Here is a 23,371-nt window from a genome sequence, read left to right as displayed (position 1 = left end):
TAGGTTCATCTTCCAGCAGGACAATGATCCTAAACTTCGTGTCAGAGCTACTATGGGGGGTTTAGATCAAAGCATATTCATGTGTGTGAATGGCCCAGTCACAGGCCAGATGGAAATCCCATTGATAATCTGTTGCAAGACTTAAAAATTGCTGTTCACAAACGCCTCCATTCAATCTGCTGCGTGAGAGCGAGTGTGCAAAGAAAAAGGGGCAAAAATGTCACCTCTAGATGTGCAAAGCTGGAAAGACAGACCCCAATAGTCTGCAGCAGTAATTGCATAGAAAGATGGTCCTACAAAGTATTGTCTCAGGGGGGCTGAATACAAATGCCCATCACAATTTTCAGATTTATATTTTTTAGATATTTAGGAAACCCTGTATCTCCTTTACACTTCATAGATAGTTGCTACTTTTTATTGGTATATCACCAAATACATTTAAGTTTGTTGGTGTAATGTGAAAAAAAAGTGTAAAAGTTCACGGGGTACGAATACCTTTTGAAAGCACTGCAGTACTAATATATACTGCAACATATATTATATGTATATATTTTATACATACAGTGCCTTGCGAAAGTATTCGGCTCCCTGGAACTGTTCAACCTTTTCCCACATATCATGCTTCAAACAAAGATACCAAATGTAAATTTTTGGTGAAGAATCAACAAGTGGAGCACAATTGTGAAGTTGAACAAAATTTATTGGTTATTTTAAATTTTTGTGGAAATTCAAAAGCTGAAAAGTGGAGCGTGCAATATTATTCGGCCCCTTTAACTTAATACTTTGTTGCGCCACCTTTTGCTGCGATTACAACTGCAAGTCGCTTGGGGTATGTCTATCAGTTTTGTACATGGAGAGACTGAAATTCTTGCCCATTCTTCCTTGGCAATCAGCTAGCGCTCAGTGAGGTTTGATGGAGATCATTTCTGAACAGCAGTTTTCAGCTCTTTCCACAGATTCTTGATAGGATTGAGGTCTGGACTCTGACTTGGCCATTCTAACACCTGGATACGTTTATTTGTGAACCATTCCATTGTAGATTTTGCTTTATGTTTGGGATCATTGTCTTGTTGGAAGACAAATCTCCGTCCCAGTCTCAGGTCTTTTGCAGACTCCAACAGGTTTTCTTCAAGAGTGGTCCTGTATTTCGCTCCATCCATCTTCCCATCAATTTTAACCATCTTCCCTGTCCCTGCTGAAGAAAAGCAGGCCCAAACCATGATGCTGCCACCACCATGTTTGACAGTGGGGATGGTGTGTTTAGGGTGATGAGCTGTGTTGCCTTTACGCTAAACATATCGTTTGGCATTGTTGCCAAAAAGTTGAAATTTTGGTGTCATCTGACCAGAGCACCTTCTTCCACATGTTTGGTGTCTCCCAGGTGGCTTGTTGCAAACTTTAAACAACACTTTTTATAAATATCTTTGAGAAATGGCTTTCTTCTTGCCACTCTTCCATAAAGGCCAGATTTGTGCAGTGTACGACTGATTGTTGTCCTATGGACAGACTGTCCCACCTCAGCTGTAGATCTCTGCAGTTCATCCAGTGATCATGGGCCTCTTGGCTGCATCTCTGATCAGTCTTATTTCTGTTATTTACAGTGCCCTCTTTTATTACATAGTCCTTTCTCTTGTTAGATATAAAGTGACTACTGATGGAGGAGCCGGTGAGCAGACTACCAGTCCATCGGCTCCTCCTTTAGAAGAGAAGCTTTCCCATGCTCCATCAGCCATCATTGCATTATACAGCTAACAAGACAGGACGGTATGTAATAAAAAACAGGGCTGTATAAAATCCAATATGTAAGGGATGGCAATATACATAATAAAGGAGACTACGTAATAAATATATGTATGTGTGTGTGGCTATATATGTATATATATATATATATATATATATATATATATATATATATATATATATATATATATATATATATACACAGTTATATGAAAAAGTTTGGGCACCCCTATTAATCTTTAGCTTAATGTTTTATAAAATTTTTTTTTTTTTTTTTGCAACTGCTATTTCAGTTTCATATATCTAATAACTGTTGGACACAGTAATGTTTCTGCCTTGAAATGAGGTTTATTGTACTAACAGAAAATGTGCAATCTGCATTCAAACAAAACTTGACAGGTGCATAAGTATGGGCACCCCACCAGAAAAGTGACATTAATATTTAGTAGATCCTCCTTTTGCAAAAATAACAGCCTCTAGTCGCTTCCTGTAACTTTTAATGAGTTCCTGGATCCTGGATGAAGGTATTTTTGACCATTCCTCTTTACAAAACAATTCCAGTTCAGTTAAGTTTGATGGTCGCCGAGCATGGACAGCCCTCTTCAAATGATCCCACAGATGTTCAATGATATTCAGGTCTGGGGACTGGGATGGCTGTTGTGAATTCTGTGGCTGAGTTCACTTCTGTGGTCACAAGTGGTATTGCAGTCTCTGGGCTTCCTCCCTCAGGTGTTTTGGTGAGCTCGTTGGCTGCCTTGCTATTTAGCTCCACCTGAGTCTGTCTTCCTTGCTCCTTGTCAATGTTCCAGTGTTGGATCTGAGCTACAGCATCTTTCCTTGGGCCTGCTGCTCTGCTAGATAAGTGCTTCTAGTTTGTTTTCTGTTTTTTCTGTCCAGCTTGCTATTAACTTTTGCTGGAAGCTCTGAGAAGCAAAGGGGTGCACCGCCGTGCTGTTAGTTCGGCACGGTGGGTCTTTTTGCCCCTTTGCGTGGTTTTCGTTTTAGGGTTTTTTGTAGACTGCATAGTTCTCTTTGCTATCCTCGCTCTGTCTAGAATATCGGGCCTCACTTTGCTGAATCTATTTCATTCCTACGTTTGTCTTTTCATCTTGCTAACAGTCATTATATGTAGGGGGCTGCCTATTCCTTTGGGGTATTTCTCTGAGGTAAGTCAGGCTTGTATTTCTATCTTCAGGCTAGTCAGCTCCTCAGGCAGTGCCGAGTTGCATAGGTAGTGATAGGCGCAATCCACTGCTGCTTTCAGTTGTGTGAGGATAGATCAGGTACTGCAGTCTACAGAGATTCCACGTCTCAGAGCTCGTCCTATTGTTTTTGGTTATTGCCAGATCTCTGTATGTGCGCCGATTACTGCACGCTGTGTTGCCTGATTGCCAGCCATAACAGTACAAGGAGCCCTTCAATGATTTCCAATAGAGGGAAAAAAGAAATCCTGACATCATTTTTTTTTCTTAGCTCTGTCTTCAGTCTTTTTTTTCCCCTAGACATTAGAGTGCTTCAGGACACAGCTGTGGACATGGATATTCAGGCTCTGTGCTCCTCAATGGATAATCTCGTTGTAAATGTACAAAAGATTCAAGATACTATTGATCAGAAATCGATGCTAGAACCAAGAATTCCGATTCCTGATTTGTTTTTTGGTGACAGAACTAAGTTCCTGAGCTTCAGAAATAATTGTAAGCTATTTTTGGCCTTGAAACCTCATTCTTCTGGTAATCCTATTCAACAGGTTTTGATTATTATTTCTTTTTTGCGCGGCGACCCACAGGACTGGGCGTTTTCTCTTGCACCAGGAGATTCTGCATTGAGTAATGTTGATGCATTTTTCCAGGCGCTGGGATTGCTTTACGATGAGCCTAATTCAGTGGATCAAGCTGAGAAAAATCTGCTGGCTTTATGCCAGGGTCAGGATGATGTAGAAGTATATTGTCAGAAATTTAGGAAATGGTCAGTACTCACTCTGTGGAATGAATCTGCACTAGCGGCTTTGTTCAGAAAGGGTCTCTCTGAAGCTCTTAAGGATGTAATGGTGGGATTTCCTATGCCTGCTGGTTTGAATGAGTCTATGTCCTTGGCCATTCAGATCAGTCGTCGCTTGCGCGAGCGTAAGTCTGTGCACCATCTGGCGGTATTGTCTGAGAGTAGGCCTGAGCCTATGCAGTGCGACAGGACTATGACTAAAGTAGAACGGCACGAACACAGACGTCTGAACAGACTGTGTTTCTATTGTGGTGATTCTACTCATGCTATTTCTAATTGTCCTGGACGCACTAGGCGGTTCGATAGCTCTGCCGTTATTGGTACTGTACAGTCCAAATTCCTTTTGTCCATTACCTTAATGTGCTCTTTGTCATCATATTCTGTCATGGCGTTTGTGGATTCAGGCGCTGCCCTGAATTTGATGGATTTGGATTATGCTAAACGTTGTGGATTTTTCTTGGAGCCTTTGCGGTGTCCTATTCCGTTGAGAGGAATTGATGCTACACCTTTGGCCAAGAATAAGCCTCAGTACTGGGCCCAGCTGACCATGTGCATGGCTCCTGCACATCAGGAAGTTATTCGCTTTTTGGTACTGCATAATTTGCATGATGTGGTCGTGTTGGGGTTGCCATGGCTACAAACCCATAATCCAGTATTGGATTGGAACTCTATGTCGGTAACCAGCTGGGGTTGTCAGGGAGTACATGGTGATGTTCCATTTTTGTCTATTTCGTCATCCATTCCTTCTGACATCCCAGAGTTCTTGTCGGACTTTCAGGATGTATTTGAAGAGTCCAAGTCTGATGCCCTACCTCCGCATAGGAATTGTGATTGTGCTATCGATTTGATTCCTGGTAGTAAATTCCCTAAGGGTCGTTTATTTAATTTGTCCGTACCTGAACACACCGCTATGCGCAGTTATGTGAAGGAGTCCCTGGAGAAGGGACATATTCGCCCATCGTCGTCACCATTGGGAGCAGGGTTCTTTTTTGTAGCCAAGAAGGATGGTTCGCTAAGACCGTGTATTGATTACCGCCTTCTTAATAAGATCACTGTTAAGTTTCAGTATCCCTTGCCATTGATTTCTGACTTGTTTGCTCGGATTAAGGGGGCTAGTTGGTTTACTAAGATTGATCTTCGTGGTGCGTATAATCTGGTGAGAATCAGGCAGGGAGATGAATGGAAAACGGCATTTAATACGCCCGAGGGTCATTTTGAGTATCTGGTGATGCCGTTCGGACTTGCCAATGCTCCATCTGTTTTTCAGTCTTTTATGCATGACATTTTCCGTGAGTATCTGGATAAATTCTTGATTGTTTACTTGGATGACATTTTGATCTTCTCAGATGATTGGGAGTCTCATGTGAAGCAAGTCAGAATGGTTTTCCAGGTACTGCGTGCTAATTCCTTGTTCGTGAAGGGATCAAAGTGTCTCTTCGGTGTGCAGAAAGTTTCATTTTTGGGGTTCATCTTTTCCCCTTCTACTATCGAGATGGATCCGGTTAAGGTTCAGGCCATCCAGGATTGGACTCAGCCGACATCTCTAAAAAGTCTGCAGAAATTCCTGGGCTTTGCTAATTTTTATCGTCGCTTCATCTGTAATTTTTCTAGCATTGCCAGACCATTGACCGATTTGACCAAGAAGGGTGCTGATTTGGTTAATTGGTCTTCTGCTGCCGTGGAAGCTTTTCAGGAGTTGAAGCGTTGTTTTTGCTGTGCCCCTGTGTTGTGTCAACCTGATGTTTCTCTTCCGTTCCAGGTCGAGGTTGATGCTTCTGAGATTGGTGCAGGGGCGGTTTTGTCACAGAGAGGTTCTGGTTGCTCAGTGTTCAAACCATGTGCTTTCTTTTCCAGGAAATTTTCTGCTGCTGAGCGTAATTATGATGTGGGCAACCGAGAGTTGCTGGCCATGAAGTGGGCATTCGAGGAGTGGCGTCATTGGCTTGAGGGTGCTAAGCATCGTGTGGTGGTTTTGACTGATCATAAGAACCTTACTTATCTTGAGTCTGCCAAGCGCTTGAATCCTAGACAGGCCCGTTGGTCGTTATTTTTTGCTCGTTTTGATTTTGTGATTTCATACCTTCCGGGCTCTAAAAATGTGAAGGCGGATGCTCTGTCTAGGAGTTTTGTGCCCGACTCTCCGGGGTTATCTGAGCCGGCGAGTATCCTCAAGGAAGGAGTCATTGTGTCTGCCATCTCCCCTGATTTGCGGAGAGTGTTGCAGAAATTTCAGGCTAATAAACCTGATCGTTGTCCGGCCGAGAAACTGTTCGTCCCTGATAGGTGGACTAGTAAAGTTATCTCTGAACTTCATTGTTCGGTGCTGGCCGGTCATCCAGGAATCTTTGGTACCAGGGAGTTGGTTGCTAGATCCTTCTGGTGGCCATCTCTGTCACGGGATGTGCGTGCTTTTGTGCAGTCCTGTGGAATTTGTGCTAGGGCTAAGCCCTGCTGTTCACGTGCCAGTGGGTTGCTTTTGCCCTTGCCGGTCCCGAAGAGGCCTTGGACACATATTTCGATGGATTTCATTTCTGACCTTCCCGTTTCTCAAAAAATGTCGGTCATTTGGGTGGTCTGTGATCGCTTTTCTAAAATGGTCCATCTGGTGCCCTTGGTTAAATTGCCTTCCTCCTCTGATTTGGTGCCTTTGTTCTTCCAGCATGTGGTTCGTTTACATGGCATTCCTGAGAATATTGTTTCTGACAGAGGTTCCCAGTTTGTCTCGAGGTTCTGGCGAGCCTTTTGTGGTAGGATGGGCATTGACCTATCTTTTTCCTCGGCCTTCCATCCTCAGACTAATGGCCAGACCGAACGAACCAATCAGACCTTGGAAACATATCTGAGATGTTTTGTTTCCGCTGACCAGGATGATTGGGTGTCATTTTTGCCGTTGGCTGAGTTCGCCCTTAATAATCGGGCCAGCTCGGCTACCTTGGTCTCTCCATTTTTCTGCAATTCTGGGTTCCATCCTCGTTTCTCTTCAGGACAGGTTGAGTCTTCGGACTGTCCTGGTGTGGATTATGTGGTGGACAGGTTGCAGCAGATCTGGACTCAGGTAGTGGACAATTTGACCTTGTCCCAGGAGAAGGCTCAGCTTTTCGCTAATCGCAGACGCCGTGTGGGACCCCGACTTCGTGTTGGGGATCTGGTTTGGTTATCTTCTCGTCATATACCTATGAAGGTTTCCTCTCCTAAATTTAAACCTCGTTTTATTGGTCCGTATAGGATTTCTGAGATTCTCAATCCGGTGTCTTTTCGTCTGACCCTCCCAGACTCCTTTTCCATACATAATGTATTCCATAGGTCGTTGAGGAGATACGTGGCACCTATGGTTCCATCTGTGGAGCCTCCTGCCCCTGTTTTGGTGGAGGGGGAATTGGAGTATATTGTGGAGAGGATTTTGGATTCTCGTGTCTCTAGACGGAAACTCCAGTATCTGGTCAAATGGAAGGGTTATGCTCAGGAAGATAATTCCTGGGTTTTTGCCTCTGATGTCCATGCCCCAGATCTTGTTCGTGCCTTTCATGTGGCTCATCCTGGTCGGCCTGGGGGTTCTGGTGAGGGTTCGGTGACCCCTCCTCAAGGGGGGGGTACTGTTGTGAATTCTGTGGCTGAGTTCACTTCTGTGGTCACAAGTGGTATTGCAGTCTCTGGGCTTCCTCCCTCAGGTGTTTTGGTGAGCTCGTTGGCTGCCTTGCTATTTAGCTCCACCTGAGTCTGTCTTCCTTGCTCCTTGTCAATGTTCCAGTGTTGGATCTGAGCTACAGCATCTTTCCTTGGGCCTGCTGCTCTGCTAGATAAGTGCTTCTAGTTTGTTTTCTGTTTTTTCTGTCCAGCTTGCTATTAACTTTTGCTGGAAGCTCTGAGAAGCAAAGGGGTGCACCGCCGTGCTGTTAGTTCGGCACGGTGGGTCTTTTTGCCCCTTTGCGTGGTTTTCGTTTTAGGGTTTTTTGTAGACTGCATAGTTCTCTTTGCTATCCTCGCTCTGTCTAGAATATCGGGCCTCACTTTGCTGAATCTATTTCATTCCTACGTTTGTCTTTTCATCTTGCTAACAGTCATTATATGTGGGGGGCTGCCTATTCCTTTGGGGTATTTCTCTGAGGTAAGTCAGGCTTGTATTTCTATCTTCAGGCTAGTCAGCTCCTCAGGCAGTGCCGAGTTGCATAGGTAGTGATAGGCGCAATCCACTGCTGCTTTCAGTTGTGTGAGGATAGATCAGGTACTGCAGTCTACAGAGATTCCACGTCTCAGAGCTCGTCCTATTGTTTTTGGTTATTGCCAGATCTCTGTATGTGCGCCGATTACTGCACGCTGTGTTGCCTGATTGCCAGCCATAACAGATGGCCATTCCAGAACAGTGTAATTGTTCCTCTGCATGAATGCTTGAGTAGATTTGGAGCGGTGTTTTGGATCATTGTCTTGCTGAAAGATCCATCCCCTGCGTAACTTCAACTTTGTCACTGATTCATGAACATTATTGTCAAGAATCTGCTGATACTGAGAGGAATCCATGCGTCCCTCAACTTTAACAAGATTCCCGGTGCCGGCATTGGCCACACAGCCCCAAAGCATGATGGAACCTCCACCAAATTTTACTTTGGGTAGCAAGTGTTTTTCTTGGAATGCTGTGTTTTTGGCCACCATGCATAACGCCTTTTTTTATGACCAAACAACTCAATCTTGGTTTCATCAGTCCACAGGACCTTCTTCCAAAAAGAAATTGGCTTCTCCAAATGTACGTTTGCATACCTCAGCCAACTCTGTTTGTGGCGTGCTTGCAGAAACGGCATCTTTCGCATCACTCTTCCATACAACTTCTCCTTGTGCAAAGTGCGTTGTATAGTTGACCGATGCACAGTGACACCATCTGCAGCAAGTTGATGCTGCAGCTCTCTGAAGGTGGTCTGAGGATTGTCCTTGACTGATCGCACCATTCTTCTTCTCTGCCTTTCTGATGTTTTTCTTGGCCTGCCACTTCTGGCCTTAACAAGAACTGTACCTGTGTTCTTCCATTTCCTTACTATGTTCCTCACAGTGGAAATTGACAGGTTAAATCTCTGAGACAGCTTTTTGTATCCTTCCTCTGAACAACTATGTTGAATAATATTTGTTTTCAGATCATTAGACAGCTGTTTTGAGGAGCCCATGATGCCACTCTTCAGAGGAGATTCAAACAGGAGAACAACTTGCAAGTGGCCACTTTAAGTAGCTTTTCTCATGATTGCATACACCTGGCTATGAAGTTCAAAGCTCAATGAGGTTAGAAAACCAAAAAAAGTGCTTTAGTAAGTCAGTAAAAAGTAGGTAGGAGTATTTAAAACAAGAAAATGATAAGGGTGCCTATACTTATGCACCTGTCAAATTTTGTTTGAATGCAGATTGCACATTTTCTGTTAGTACAATAAACCTCATTTCAAGGCAGAAACATTACTGTGTCCAACAGTTATTAGATATATGAAACTGAAATAGCTGTTGCTAAAAAAAACCAATTTTTTATAAAACATTAAGCTTAAGATTAATAGGGGTGCCCAAACTTTTTCATATAACTGTATATGGAGCGCCCCCAGACACAGGGCCACAGGTTACTTAGTACCGGTCCTCTCTGTCTCAGTTCTGGGGTTGTCACGGTGGTGGGACCTGGTCCGTGACCCTGCTAAGGGGCGTCCAATGAAAGGGGTGATGGTAGTTTGTCAAGGGTTCGTGACGCCACCTGTGGTGTTCGGTCAGGGCGACCGACGCTGCTTCCGGGTCCGCTGGGGTGATGGAATAGCAGCTAGATGGTATACCTTCCCACAGGTGAAGTGTATCCCCAGGGCTTCCCAGTAGTGTAGGTGGCGATGGTGTGAGGCGCAGTTAATAACGAGGACACAAGGTTGCAGTCTCTTTACCTCTTTACTGGTGACTTCAGGATCCTCAATCCGGAGCACTGTTAACAGGGCTGTCCGAGACCGGCCGGTCCGAAGGCACATCCAGAGTTCCCTTTGCAGGTGGAAATCAGTGCCTACCAACTAGCGCCTGTGTGTTGCAGTCCTTCCCTGCTGAGCATTCGGGATAGTCCTCACAACTGTTGTTTCTATTCTGATGTTCTGCTTCGTCCCCCAGTTTGTTATGGCTAGGACGCACCCGTTTGACGGGAAGGCTCGGAGCTATTCTGGGACCCTAGAGACACCCCTCTCCACGCTTGCCCCCTATGTCTTCTTAGGTGAATCTTCCCCGCAACACCCCCTGCCACGGGATGTTGCCTGGACAAAACCCAGCCAGCTTCTCACTAACTTCTTATCCAACCCCCAGTTTTACCAAAGTGTGAGGAGTGGCCTAATAAATAGAACCTTTTGCTCCCCCCGGTGGCCGGAGTGTGAAATATAGTGTGTGACTGTGATACCTGGTCAGGTGAACTCCTTTAGTGCCATCAGACGTACCATCACTCCCCTTAGTGGCAGAGCAACATTACTGCAACAACCAGGTCTCTGGGGCGCTGCATATATATATTATATAAATAGATCTTTGTCACCTTAAGAGGAGGGGGGCCCAAGCCCCAGACACATTTCCTGCACAGGGGCCCCACGTTGTCTGTGTCCGCCTCAGGTAGTATCAGACTGAATAATGTCACACGGGTTCAAGTAATAGGGAGGTGCAGAACCTTCAGAGACAGTGTGACCATGATCCATGACATACTGTAGTACAGCACCTTAAAAACATCATTTTTAACATTTCTGATAGACCACAACAAAAAAATATACCTATTTAATACCCGAGAGTGCTAGATTTCATACTGAAGAAAGATACATAGGGTGGTCTGTATAAGGCCCACAAGTCAAAATCAAAATAAACATTTCTTGTGCATTTTTTGTTTGTTGAGGCCATAAAAAAAAAACCCTTCAACATTCTAGAAATTGAAATATAACTGTCTATATCAGAAAATATACATATTTTGGCAATTCTATTAATATGTTTTGCACACTTCTAATAGTCCAATACAACAGCCGAATACAGTCTTCTTATCCAGGCACTTGCTTTTGGGATGTGATGATATCTAACGTTTCTTGTAACTTGTTTTTTTCTGATAAAGGCTTGAGGTGGGGGTGTAATTTTTTTTTAACCTTTATGAAAAAAAAGGATGTATTTTAATTTTTGCCTACCTGTTTTACTATTCCAATTTAGCAAATATACATGCCACAATAGTACTGTTGGCTTTTGCAGCACCTTTTCTGTGCGTACTATATTTTTTGTCAAGGGGGTGTTGAAAATTTGTAAAAAAAAATTGTCTATATTTAAACGGTACATAAAAAAGTTAACGTTTTCCATACATGTTTCACTTGCCCAATTTGGCAACCATAAACACCACAACTATATGTTGCGCTGTTGCTGCATTTGAAAGCCGTGTACCCAACTCCTCCCATTTGTTCTTATGACATCCTTTTTGGGCTTAGGGAATTAATCTGCTTAACTAAAAATCAGAAAAATTTTATTACACTAAATTAAGACCTTTAACTGATCAGGTTTATTTTGGATCCGGTCGGATGAACACGTAGATGGGCCGTACTCTTGAAGTAAATCAATTCTTCAGAAATGATGAGAAAGGTTTTTTTTATTTTTTTTATTCAAAACACGTTTCAACACCATACTGGCATTATTTTGAGTGAAAAAAAAAACAAAACCAGATTTATTTTGGCAATCCTAATTAATTTTGCTAATTGGAGACAAGTACACGCCACACTGATATTTTGGGCAGGCTGGTGTGGCATTAACTTTATTGACCATCATGTGTAGCCTACCAAGCATTCTGGGCTGATTCCATATTTTTCCAACGTTGGAAACTTTTAGTAAACTTTATGTGCGTGTCCAAATTTTAGATGTGGTAAACAAAAAAAAAGTGACTGATAGAAGATGTTGCAGCATGAAAAAAACCCAAAAAAGAATGCAAAGTAATACTAGTAGTAGTACCAAATTCAGGTCACACTTGCCCTCCTTTGCCTCTGCCAAGCATTTTAGTTGGGATGAAGTGTAGGGCGTCATAGAATGTGTCTCATCACTTGTCTCAGTCACAGGAGGCTGATGTTATCTCTGACAACGACACTATCAGCTTGAGTCAGTGTTCCGCTTCTTCCACCTCCTCTACCGCCATAGCAAAATTTCATTTTTGTGCCTCCTGTTTCTGTTTTGCCACTTAGTCTTCAGAATGCTGTAAGTTAGAAGACTAAGGAAAATATTTCAGCAGAACAACTTCTTCTAGTTGATTTATTGTAACGCATGAACAGTCAGCCTTTGTACTCTTATTACATGGGACTGCAGTAGATGAAGGAGATGTTTCAAATGTCTGCTTTTGTGGCTGGACCTGCAAGCCTTTGTGGTAGGGGCACTGGCAGTGGTTGTAAAACTCTAAGCCAGGACAAATCTAGAAGGCGAGAGTGAGGATGGGGAGCAAGGAGCTTAGTCCAATGTCCACAGAGACAACCGTGAGCAGAGTCAAAGATAATGCTGACAATGATTGGGAGCCTAATCGGGGTTCCAAGGAGCTGATGTCATCAGAGGATTAGTGCAAGTCTTATGCGGCAAGCTTGGGCGCAAATGATGTTGGGTTTATGGTTTGTGCTGGAGGCTCAGCAATGCTTGAAGTCTCTGGTGATGGTAGTGGTAATTTCCATGTGTGGGAATCTTAGGTGTGGGAATTCTATTCCACATTGCCAGAGGACTATTGCAGTGTGTAGGCTCTTCTGTTATTAAGTTAGCCAAATACATCCTGGCACACATCAACCAGGAACTACATCACTGTCAGCACATGAAACATCACCTGCTCATGTCGAGAAAGCAAACTGATGAGCAGGATGAGCAAGGTTCAAGTTGTCCTTTTCCTTGTTATCGCTTTTCTGGTAAGCAAGACCACATTAATATGTAGAGCCACTGCTAGGTGGTTGTTATCAGCCCCATCATCATTATTCTTATTATAGCGCCATTTATTCCATGGCGCTTTACATGTGAGGAGGGGTATACATAATAAAAACAAGTACAATAATCTTGAACAATACAAGTCATAACTGGTTCAGGAGGAGAGAGGACCCTGCCCGCGAAGGCTCACAATCCACAAGGGATGGGTGAGAATACAGTAGGTGTGGATAGAGCCTGTCGTGCAGCGGTTTGGTCGATCGGTGGTTACTGCAGGTTGTTGGCTTGTCGGAAGAGGTGGGTCTTCAGGTTCTTTTTGAAGGTTTCGATGGTAGGCGAGAGTCTTCATTTACTGCTTTTCTTACTCTTCCTGCTCCTCCTCCATTAAGTCTTCACATCCTTTAGTGGTCACAAGAAAATCGCTTTCGGTCATTATTTGTGTAGAAACTGAACTCCTTCATGATCAAGTTGATCACAATCAATGCCAAGCCACCTGGAGTGTAGGTCATAAGGGCCGCTTGTCGATTACTAAAGCCTTTAAAAAAATTCTTTGTCCTCCATGACTCAAAATTTTAGGAAAATTTGAGCACATTCATTTTTAGCTAAATTGATTTTTAGGGGGTCACATCAGTGGTGACTTCTCATAGAAGGGCACTGCGGAAGATTAGGGTGGACAGAAAAGATAAAAATTGCTAAAAAAGATATATAATGACTCCCAATTTTCTTTTGGTCTCTGACTTTCTGGCTCTCTGCTTTACCATCATGTTTTGTTCTATTAATTTGAATGGGGCAAAATTGCAGTACCAAAATTAAGTTATGAACATATGTTTTATTTTTTTCTTTAAAGCCGCTATGGTTTTCTTATCCTGGTGAAACATACGTAGAAGATAAATGTTTTCTTCTCTGCCAAATATCGTAGACCTCTCTTACTTCTATACACTTTACTTGTGGTGGCCATGGGAAGCAAACCCTTCTTTCTTTCTTTGAATATCAAGTTCTGTTTTAATGGCAGCTGAGCACATTCCTGATCAAGTTATTTTTTCGGTTTCGTTTTTTCTCTCCTGTTTTTCCAAGAGCCCCAATTGTGTTATTTTCCCATCATCATACACATATGTGGGTTAGTTATTTGTAGGATGAGTTGTACATTTGAAAGAGACCATTCGTTATGCGATCTAACAGACTGAACAATCGTGAAAAAAAAAAAAATGACAATTCCACAATTGTTTTTTTGGTGTGGTGGTTTTGTTTTTAACATGATTCTTCAGGTCAAACAATTATGGCGATACCAAATTTATCACTTCAATATATATTATAGTGGTTAGAAAAATTCAGAACTATGAAGTCTTGTTGAAGTTACCATTTTTTGAGATCTGTAACTTCTTTATTATTGCATCAATGCAACTGGAAGAGGGCTTCCTTTTTCTTTAGTGAGCTGTCTTTTTTATGGATACCATTTTGGGTTACATATATGGTTTTTATTGCTTTTTGCTAAAAAAAAAAAAAAAACCCGGATATTTCTATTTTTTCTTTTTTTCTTTAAGGCCTTTACTATACATGTTAAAAATACAGTTTATATTTTCATGGCTTTTACCAAATTTGTTTACATTTTACATTTCTCAAATTTTTTAATTAGATGAAGAGAGGCAATTTAAAACTTTTTTAATAAATATTTTTTTAACTTTTTTAAATTAATTTTTATTTAAACCTACAATTTTTGTAATCACTTGTGTTATGTAAAGCATTGCATTATTTAGTAATATTACACTACTGGCACCTGTCCAGTGTGCGCAGGTTGAGCTCCTGGCTCTACTTCATATACTATGACATATGATGTAATAGTATGCCCTGTATTGTGAATGGGTTACATGAATGAGGGCATAATGGCCTTTCTTTGTCAACTGACTGCCTCTAGGGACTGATAAAGTACAGCCATGCTTGCCTAAAAATGGATGCAAACAGAGCCTTACATGTATGTATAGTGATAATCTCCTACTTTATCTAAGTCTTCCTCTGCTGACTCTGACTCATTCTACACGGGAAAGCTGAAAATTAAGCAAACAGGAAGTGTCAGCCTATCTAGTGGACACTGTATCAATTGGAATATTTCTTTTTTTTTTTAATTTAAAAACCCCCAAAATGTATATGCATCGATAAGAAAGATAAAAAAAATGCCCATTACATTACACCCCTTATTATTTTTGGTCGACTTGAGGCACCTCTATATTGTATTGATGACCAATCCGTCCATATTCAAATTGGACCTTTTCCCTCATGGGAAATGCTTGACTGGCTGTAACTTTCCCCAACAAAATCATGTTCTTGCAGAGAGGTGCCGAGAGCTTTCCCATTTTCATCAGGGGTGTTTCTTATGAGACATCCTTTTTAATAATAAAACTAGCTCTATTTACCGAAAGGAACTAGGATTTCACGTTATCGTTTCAGTTCCATTAAAGTCTATACAAGCAGTCTGTCGTGTGACCTTGAACACTGAAAAGAAAGCAGTATGATTTCCCAGTAGAAGTCTTGGGCTGAATAGTAGAACTGGTTCAACACAGAATAAAAACTTATTCTACCCTGTATGAATGACTTTTGCAGTGATTACAGTTCAATTAGTGATGCAATGAGAAATACACACTTAAAAGCCAAAGAACACTTTGTTTCCTCCGAGTGACTGTCTTCTTGCCGCGATCATTATTTAGCCATGTATAGAAGCAAAATTGTGCCATTTACTATCTAAATTAATCAATTTACTCTAGGAAATTAAAACATCTCTCAACGAGCTGCTGAAATGTCTTTATATTTGCCATGGGGGCTGGTTGTGAATTGCTGCAGGAAAAGAAAGACCGAAATAGACTTTCACTGGGTAACAGGCAACGAAAGGACATGATCTGTGTTTTCCTACAGATGGAGGTGGCGGATTCAAGGAAGCAATAGTTGAATGCACTGTATGCAATAGGCAAGGGATATACAGTGGCTTGCTAAAGTATTCAACCTCTTGGCATTTTTCTTGTTTTGCTTCCCCTGAACCTGGAATTTCACATTTATTTTTGAGAGGTTGCGTCAGTTCATGTACAGAACATACCGACAACTGTGAACATTCGGCTTTCTTTTTATTGTGGATCAAACAACAAATAGAACAAAATAACTAAAAACTTCAGTGTACATAACTATTCATCCTCCTAAAGTCAGTACTATATAGAGCCTCTTTTTACAACAATACAGCTGCAAGTCGGTTTGGATAAGTCTCTATGACCTTTCCACATGTGGCCACTGGGATTTTTTTCCCATTCCTCAAGGCAAAACTGCTCCAGCTCCTTCAAGTTAGATGGTTACCTCTGGTGAACTGCAATCTTCCCATCTGACCACAGATTCTTCATTGGATTAAAGTCTGGGTTTTGCCTAGGCCACTCCAAAACATTTACACTGCTTGCCTTAAACCACTCGAGTGTTGGTTTAGCAGTATGCTTTGGGTCATTGTCTTGTTGGAAGGTGAACCTCTGTCTCCAATCACTGACAGACTAAAACAGGTTTTCCTCAAGAATATCCCTCTATTTTTTCATCATCCATCTTCCCCTCAACTCAGAACATTTTCCCTGTCCCTGCTGGGGAAAAACATCCCCAAAGAATGATGATGCCACCACCATGTTTCACTGTGGGGATGGTGTTTTGGGGTGATGAGCTGTTTTGGTTTGGCACCAGACATAGCTTTTACCTTTGTGGTCAAAAAGTTAAAATTTTGGTCTCATTTAACCACAGCACCTTCCTCCATACATTTTGGGAGTCTCCCACATGTCTTTTGGCAAATTCAAAATAAGGCTTACAATTTTTGTGTGTAAGTAAAGGCTTTTTTTCTGCCCACTCTTCCAAAAAGGCCACCTCTATGGATTGTACGGCTTATTGTGGTCATATGGACAGATACTCCAGTCTCTGATTGGGAACTCTGCAGCTCCTTCAGGGTTACCTTTGGTCTCTATGATTAATTCCCTCTTTGCCCAGGCTGAGAGTTTTGGTGGATGCCATCTCTTGGTAGGTTTGTTGTGGTACCATGTTCTTTCCATTTGATGATAATGGATTTGATGGCACTCCAGGGATCATCAAAGATTTTTTTTTTATCACCCAACCCTGTCTTGAACTTCCCAACAACTTTGTCCCTGACTTGTTTGAAGATCTCCTTGGTTTGCATGGTGAAATTTTTATCGGCTTCATAGAAAAAACGGGTGACTACATATGCACATGACAATTTTTAATTACTTGATCATATAAATTTAATTTATGCCTATACTTTCTTACTTCACTAAAACTATTTAGTGCTCATGCATCACACACATCAGTGGCTTACTGAATATTTTTTCAAGCCACTGTTCACAGGAGAAAAGTATCGGGAACCATTGGATCTTACTGAAGGCTAACCAACATTTTAAACCAAAAGAACATTTCTGGCTGCATGGCAATTCTTCGTGCCCTGAGATCAACACTTAAAAACTCAGCCTTTGTAATGCCACAGAGCAGGTTGGAGTATCGAATTATGTAATGCAGGCTCAGGAGAGGAGCCTGTTCCACACACATTACATAGCCGACATTTGTCTCTAACAGCAGAAGCCAAATCTGAGCGCTGAACATTTCCATTAATCCTAGAGATCCTGCAGTCAATTTTCAGCGACATTGAAATATAGTGGACGCCGGTGTGCTCAGCATGACCGGAAGGTAACCCATAGTTTGCCATGGCAGCCATCAGCTGCTGAAGGCCCCTGTCGCTGCTATTTTGCCTCTATTGTGAAGCACAGCCACATGCTAGGCTTCATAGAAGATCAAGATTTCTTCTATAAACTGCACATATACTATGTCTTGCAATACCAGGGTAAGTCAGTGGTCCCCAACTCCAGGCCTCGAGGGCCGCCAACAGTGCAGGTTTTCAGGATTTCCTTAGTATTGCACAGGGGTTGGAATCATCACCTGTGCAGATGATCACATTACCACCGATGTAATACTAAAGAAATCCTGAAAACCTGCACTGTTGGCGGCCCTCGAGGCCTGGAGTTGGGGACCCCTGGTATAAGTGATCCTAAGGAGACTAAAAATTTAAGTAAAAAAAGAAATAAGTAAATAATATAAAAATAAAAATTAAAAATGTAATTCTTATTGCGGCATACGTACAAGTCCAGACGATCAGAATTCACAATATATAAAATCATATAACCTATTTCGTGAGTGTTATAAAGAGATAAAAATGAAATACCAGAATTGTGGGGTTATTTTAACTTACGTCTTGTCCATAAAAGTATGTAAAAAAAAAAAAAAAGAGAGAGAAGTGATCAAATTGGTATCAATAAAAACATCAGCTCATCATGCAAAAAAGTAATGTCGACACATCTTGAGGGAAGAAAAATAGAACATTCAAAGTCTCAAAAAATGAAAGAATTCGGCTTAATTACTGCAGGTTTATATTACACTGCGGGGTGCGGCACCATTTCAAATTTCATGTCTGGCAGAAGGAACGGTAGAATTGGTCTTTGGTACAAGGTACAATCATTGACCATCTAGACATTTAACAGGAACAGTGATGTGTCAATCAAACAGAGTGAGTGGGTGAGACTAGGCAGGAGATCCAGGCGACGATGAAGTGCATGGTTATACCCCAATTCCAGCCTTATACTTTTTTTTTGGGGGGGTGGGCAATTCTTTGTCAAAATAAAGGAATCCATTGTCTTTGGGATAAAGAACTTTGTGGCCATATTGGGCGGGCTAAATTATTATGTATTGTGCCAAACACATCTCCTGCAGTGGCGGCCCACCAGAGAATTCCCCTGTTCCCCCGTGTGCCAGTCCGAGCCTGGCTGTAGGCTAATGTATGTGACCGGTGGCTGATAATTACCGGAGATTTCCCAAGTTGTACCAGCTAACTTCAGGGCCACCTAACTTTAAAAAAAAAACAAAAAAAAAAACGGATATTAAGAAATTGTGGTGAAACAATTTGCTCGTCCGATAGGACAGAACTTAACGGCAGAGACAGCGCAATATGAAACATTTACGTTATGCTGAATGACTTGCTTCATTTTTATGGCAGAGTTAATGTTGTTACATTCTCTTCCTTTGGTCGGAGGTCTCTCCCCTTCCTTCTCTTCAGTCCCGCTGCTGGCCAGCCATACTTCCCCCTCTCTGGCCTTTCTGCAGTGTTTGGCAGAGCAGAGGAAGACTCCCACACAAGATGACACATTCTTGAATTTCCACTAAGGAGTCCGAAGCAGCTGCTCCTTTCTGACATACAAAGAGTTAATAAGCGTTTCCAAATTCTGCCGCTAATCATTTAGTTTTTCATATTATATAGGATTGCCAAGTTTTCAAAACAGAATTGTATTCTGCCGAGATTAAAGTCATTTGGGTTGAGTGTTACTTGTGTAACGAACAAGTACATTGTTTTTAATACTTTTTTCTTTCTAAAGAAAGTCAGTCCGGCAGAAGATTTCTCCCTATGAAACCATTCTTGCCATTATTAGACTTAGAATTCTACAAGTTGAGCTAAAAAAAAAAAAAAAAAAAATATATATATACAGTGGGGCAAAAAAGTATTTAGTCAGTCAGCAATAGTGCAAGTTCCACCACTTAAAAAGATGAGAGGCGTCTGTAATTTACATCATAGGTAGACCTCAACTATGGGAGACAAACTGAGAAAACAAAAATCCAGAAAATCACATTGTCTGTTTTTTTAACATTTTATTTGCATATTATGGTGGAAAATAAGTATTTGGTCAGAAACAAAATTTCATCTCAATACTTTGTAATATATCTTTTGTTGGCAATGACAGAGGTCAAACGTTTTCTGTAAGTCTTCACAAGGTTGCCACACACTGTTGTTGGTATGTTGGCCCATTCCTCCATGCAGATCTCCTCTAGAGCAGTGACGTTTTTGGCTTTTCGCTTGGCAACACGGACTTTCAACTCCCTCCAAAGGTTTTCTATAGGGTTGAGATCTGGAGACTGGCTAGGCCACTCCAGGACCTTGAAATGCTTCTTACGAAGCCACTCCTTCGTTGCCCTGGCGGTGTGCTTTGGATCATTGTCATGTTGAAAGACCCAGCCACGTTTCATCTTTAATGCCCTTGCTGATGGAAGGAGGTTTGCACTCAAAATCTCACGATACATGGCCCCATTCATTCTTTCATGTACCCGGATCAGTCGTCCTGGCCCCTTTGCAGAGAAACAGCCCCAAAGCATGATGTTTCCACCACCATGCTTTACAGTAGGTATGGTGTTTGATGGATGCAACTCAGTATTCTTTTTCCTCCAAACACGACAAGTTGTGTTTCTACCAAACAGTTCCAGTTTGGTTTCATCAGACCATAGGACATTCTCCCAAAACTCCTCTGGATCATCCAAATGCTCTGTAGCAAACTTCAGACGGGCCCGGACATGTACTGGCTTAAGCAGTGGGACACGTCTGGCACTGCAGGATCTGAGTCCATGGTGGCGTAGTGTGTTACTTATGGTAGGCCTTGTTACATTGGTCCCAGCTCTCTGCAGTTCATTCACTAGGTCCCCCCGCGTGGTTCTGGGATTTTTGCTCACCGTTCTTGTGATCATTCTGACCCCACGGGGTGGGATTTTGCGTGGAGCCCCAGATCGAGGGAGATTATCAGTGGTCTTGTATGTCTTCCATTTTCTAATTATTGCTCCCACTGTTGATTTCTTCACTCCAAGCTGCTTGGCTATTGCAGATTCAGTCTTCCCAGCCTGGTGCAGGGCTACAATTTTGTTTCTGGTGTCCTTTGACAGCTCTTTGGTCTTCACCATAGTGGAGTTTGGAGTCAGACTGTTTGAGGGTGTGCACAGGTGTCTTTTTATACTGGTAACAAGTTTAAACAGGTGCCATTACTACAGGTAATGAGTGGAGGAAAGAGGAGACTCTTAAAGAAGAAGTTACAGGTCTGTGAGAGCCAGAAATCTTGATTGTTTGTTTCTGACCAAATACTTATTTTCCACCATAATATGCAAATAAAATGTTAAAAAAACAGACAATGTGATTTTCTTGATTTTTTTTTCTCAGTTTGTCTCCCATAGTTGAGGTCTACCTATGATGTAAATTACAGACGCCTCTCATCTTTTTAAGTGGTGGAACTTGCACTATTGCTGACTGACTAAATACTTTTTTGCCCCACTGTATATATATATATATATACATATATATACACACACACACATATATATATATATATATATATATATATATACATATATATATATATATATATATATATGTATATATATATATATATATATATATATATATATATATATATATATATATATAAAGCCCGTCTAACATGTTAATCATAATTTACATAAAATGGACTCCCTCTCCTGTCTGGAGTAATATTTCCAGTTGACTAACATGATGGTTATAAGATGCGCCAAATTACTTAAGAAGCGCACACTTCAATGAATCTGGCACATCTTACTCCAGCGCTTCCTTCATTAAAGAGTCATTGTCATTTCATAAATCAATGGTGGACATTTAAGTCATCAACTTTGTAATATATCTTATCAGAGAAATCTGCTTCATTGTTTTCCTGAATTGATCCTTCACCTCCATTTATAGGTACAAGTCAGTGAAGATAGATTTTCCCATTACGGAGTTAGGAAATGACAGTTAGTGCTTATAATATTCTATGGAGGAGGTAAGGGGAGGGGAAGCTGGAGACATTCTGTGTATTGATGAGTGAGCGTGCTGGGATAAGGTGTTATCTGAGCATGCTTCAGTGCTAACCGAGTGTCTTCGGAATACTCTAATACTGTGCTCGAGTCCCCGCAGCTGCATGTCTCATGGCTGTTTGTTAGACAATCCCTACATGTGTTGCGTCTGTCAAACAGAGGCGAGACATGCAGCTGCTGCGACTCAAACGTAATATTAGTACATGTCGAAGACACTCCATTAGCACTCGAGCATGCTCGGATAACACCTTATCAGATGACGCTCGCTCATCTCTAATTCTATGCAGAGTTCCATAGAACTTTATGAGCACCAACTGTCTGTGGTCCCCTAAACTGTTGAATTTGAGTCAGGAGACCCACTGGCTCTCCAAAAAATAATGATTCATACAAACAAAAATTGAAGCATGCCCGAGGTTGATCCAATATCCAGATCACACTCAGCCACGCAAGTCAGAGTGCATGAGAAACATCAGACTGCACTCAGGTTACGACTGAGTGCAGTCAAATTTCTGCAGCCTCACAGAATAATCTGAGTGTAACGTGGCGCAGGGCAGTAGCGGTGGGCAAGGCACCCATTTTCTGCACCCCAGCATGTTACATGAAAGTGGAGGTCCTGGCCGGGTGTATTGACTTGTGCAGGCCCTTGTAACCGATGTTGCTGGTTTGCCAGGACCAGATGTTTCACAATTTAATGAGGGAGACCCCCTTTCAAAAATAAACTCTTTACTGAATGGCAGCTTGATAATGGTTATATACAAGAGACAGGGGGTACAAAGTCTTATGGATGGCCCAGTTACAGTTGGAAGCATTTCCCACACAGTTTCCTTCCCTAGTAGTTTACTACAGGGACCAGAGCCGGACTGGCCATCTGGCAATTCTGGCAAATGCCAGAAGGGTCTGTCTGGTCATGGGCTGCCTTGTCTGCTACGTTGTTAACAGAATCGGTGTCCCCAAGATTCCCATACTGTTAAGAGTTGTGATGAAGCACTAAATTGCTGACTCCATCACTCCCCACCAGGCCACGGGTATCATTAGACGTATTGGTCTTGTAGAAAATTTTCCTTTCCTCCATTCATGGGGACGGGGATAACATGGCCCTGTGTGATTTCAAATGCCAGGACTGAATTTCAGCCCAAGTCCGTACCTGACCGGGACCTCTATGTCCGCTTTTTCTCCCTACTTCACGCTTTAACGCTACAGTCCTGATTAACAATTCTCCCTTACTTGTTTAGCGGTTCCACATCCTATTTCTTCCACTACTGGTGCCCTGGATCTCCCATTCAGGACCCTTCACTAGTCTCAGTCTCTCAGTTTTGTTTAGCCCCATTATCTTCCAGTGTTTCTAGCCCAAGATCTTGTGGCGAGGCGTCTCTCCTAGGACCTGTCTCCTGAAGGCCACTCTGTCTCTATCTGTTATTATGCTCAGGATCTCGCTATCCCTCCTCTTCGGTCTCCTCTCACTTCAGGTCACCCTCGAATTCGTCACTGTTTCACTTTGGACTTTTGAGTCCTCTCAGCAACTACACAAGGCTCTATCTGCCTTCCTAGCAGGAAACAGTCACTTTCTCTTACACTAACCCCTCCCACGATGGGCTAGTCCCAACTATTAAGTCATCTTCAACTTACCCTATTGTCCTCTACACTCATACTAACGCACTACACTATTCATATTACACCACAATATTATTATTAACGCTTATCACATTACAAAATGTTTACAAAAAGACGCAGAAGACAAGTCACATAACATTACAACAATAAAATTTGTCTTCTTCAGGTGACAAATGAGGGCAGCATGTCTATACCCTTACATGAGAGACTCTGAACACGCTCTCATCGCATTATCAGCCCGATTCTCTCAAACGACAGAATCTATAGCTGTTTTCACTTGCCGTGAGGCCGGGATCACTCGATCGTAGATTCTCTCATCCAAGACAATCAGGTCAATTATGTTAATGATCAGAGTTTGATCCGAGTGTCAGCTTAGTGTGGCCCGATTCTCTCCAGGGAGAGAACTGTACTACGCTGTTAGGAGAAGATG

At 42.0% G+C, this 23,371-nt stretch overlaps 1 protein-coding gene across 1 annotated transcript in view; it reads left to right on the top strand.

The window, feature by feature from the left end:
• NR5A1 (nuclear receptor subfamily 5 group A member 1) overlaps positions 1 to 23,371 on the top strand; it is a 181,534-nt gene that overhangs the window by 16,197 nt on the left and 141,966 nt on the right. The gene's annotated exons all lie outside the window — the stretch shown is intronic.

Source organism: Ranitomeya imitator, chromosome 2 (genome assembly GCF_032444005.1).
Source record: "Ranitomeya imitator isolate aRanImi1 chromosome 2, aRanImi1.pri, whole genome shotgun sequence".
Lineage (NCBI taxonomy): Eukaryota > Metazoa > Chordata > Amphibia > Anura > Dendrobatidae > Ranitomeya > Ranitomeya imitator.
This window is presented reverse-complemented; position numbering and strand designations above follow the sequence as displayed.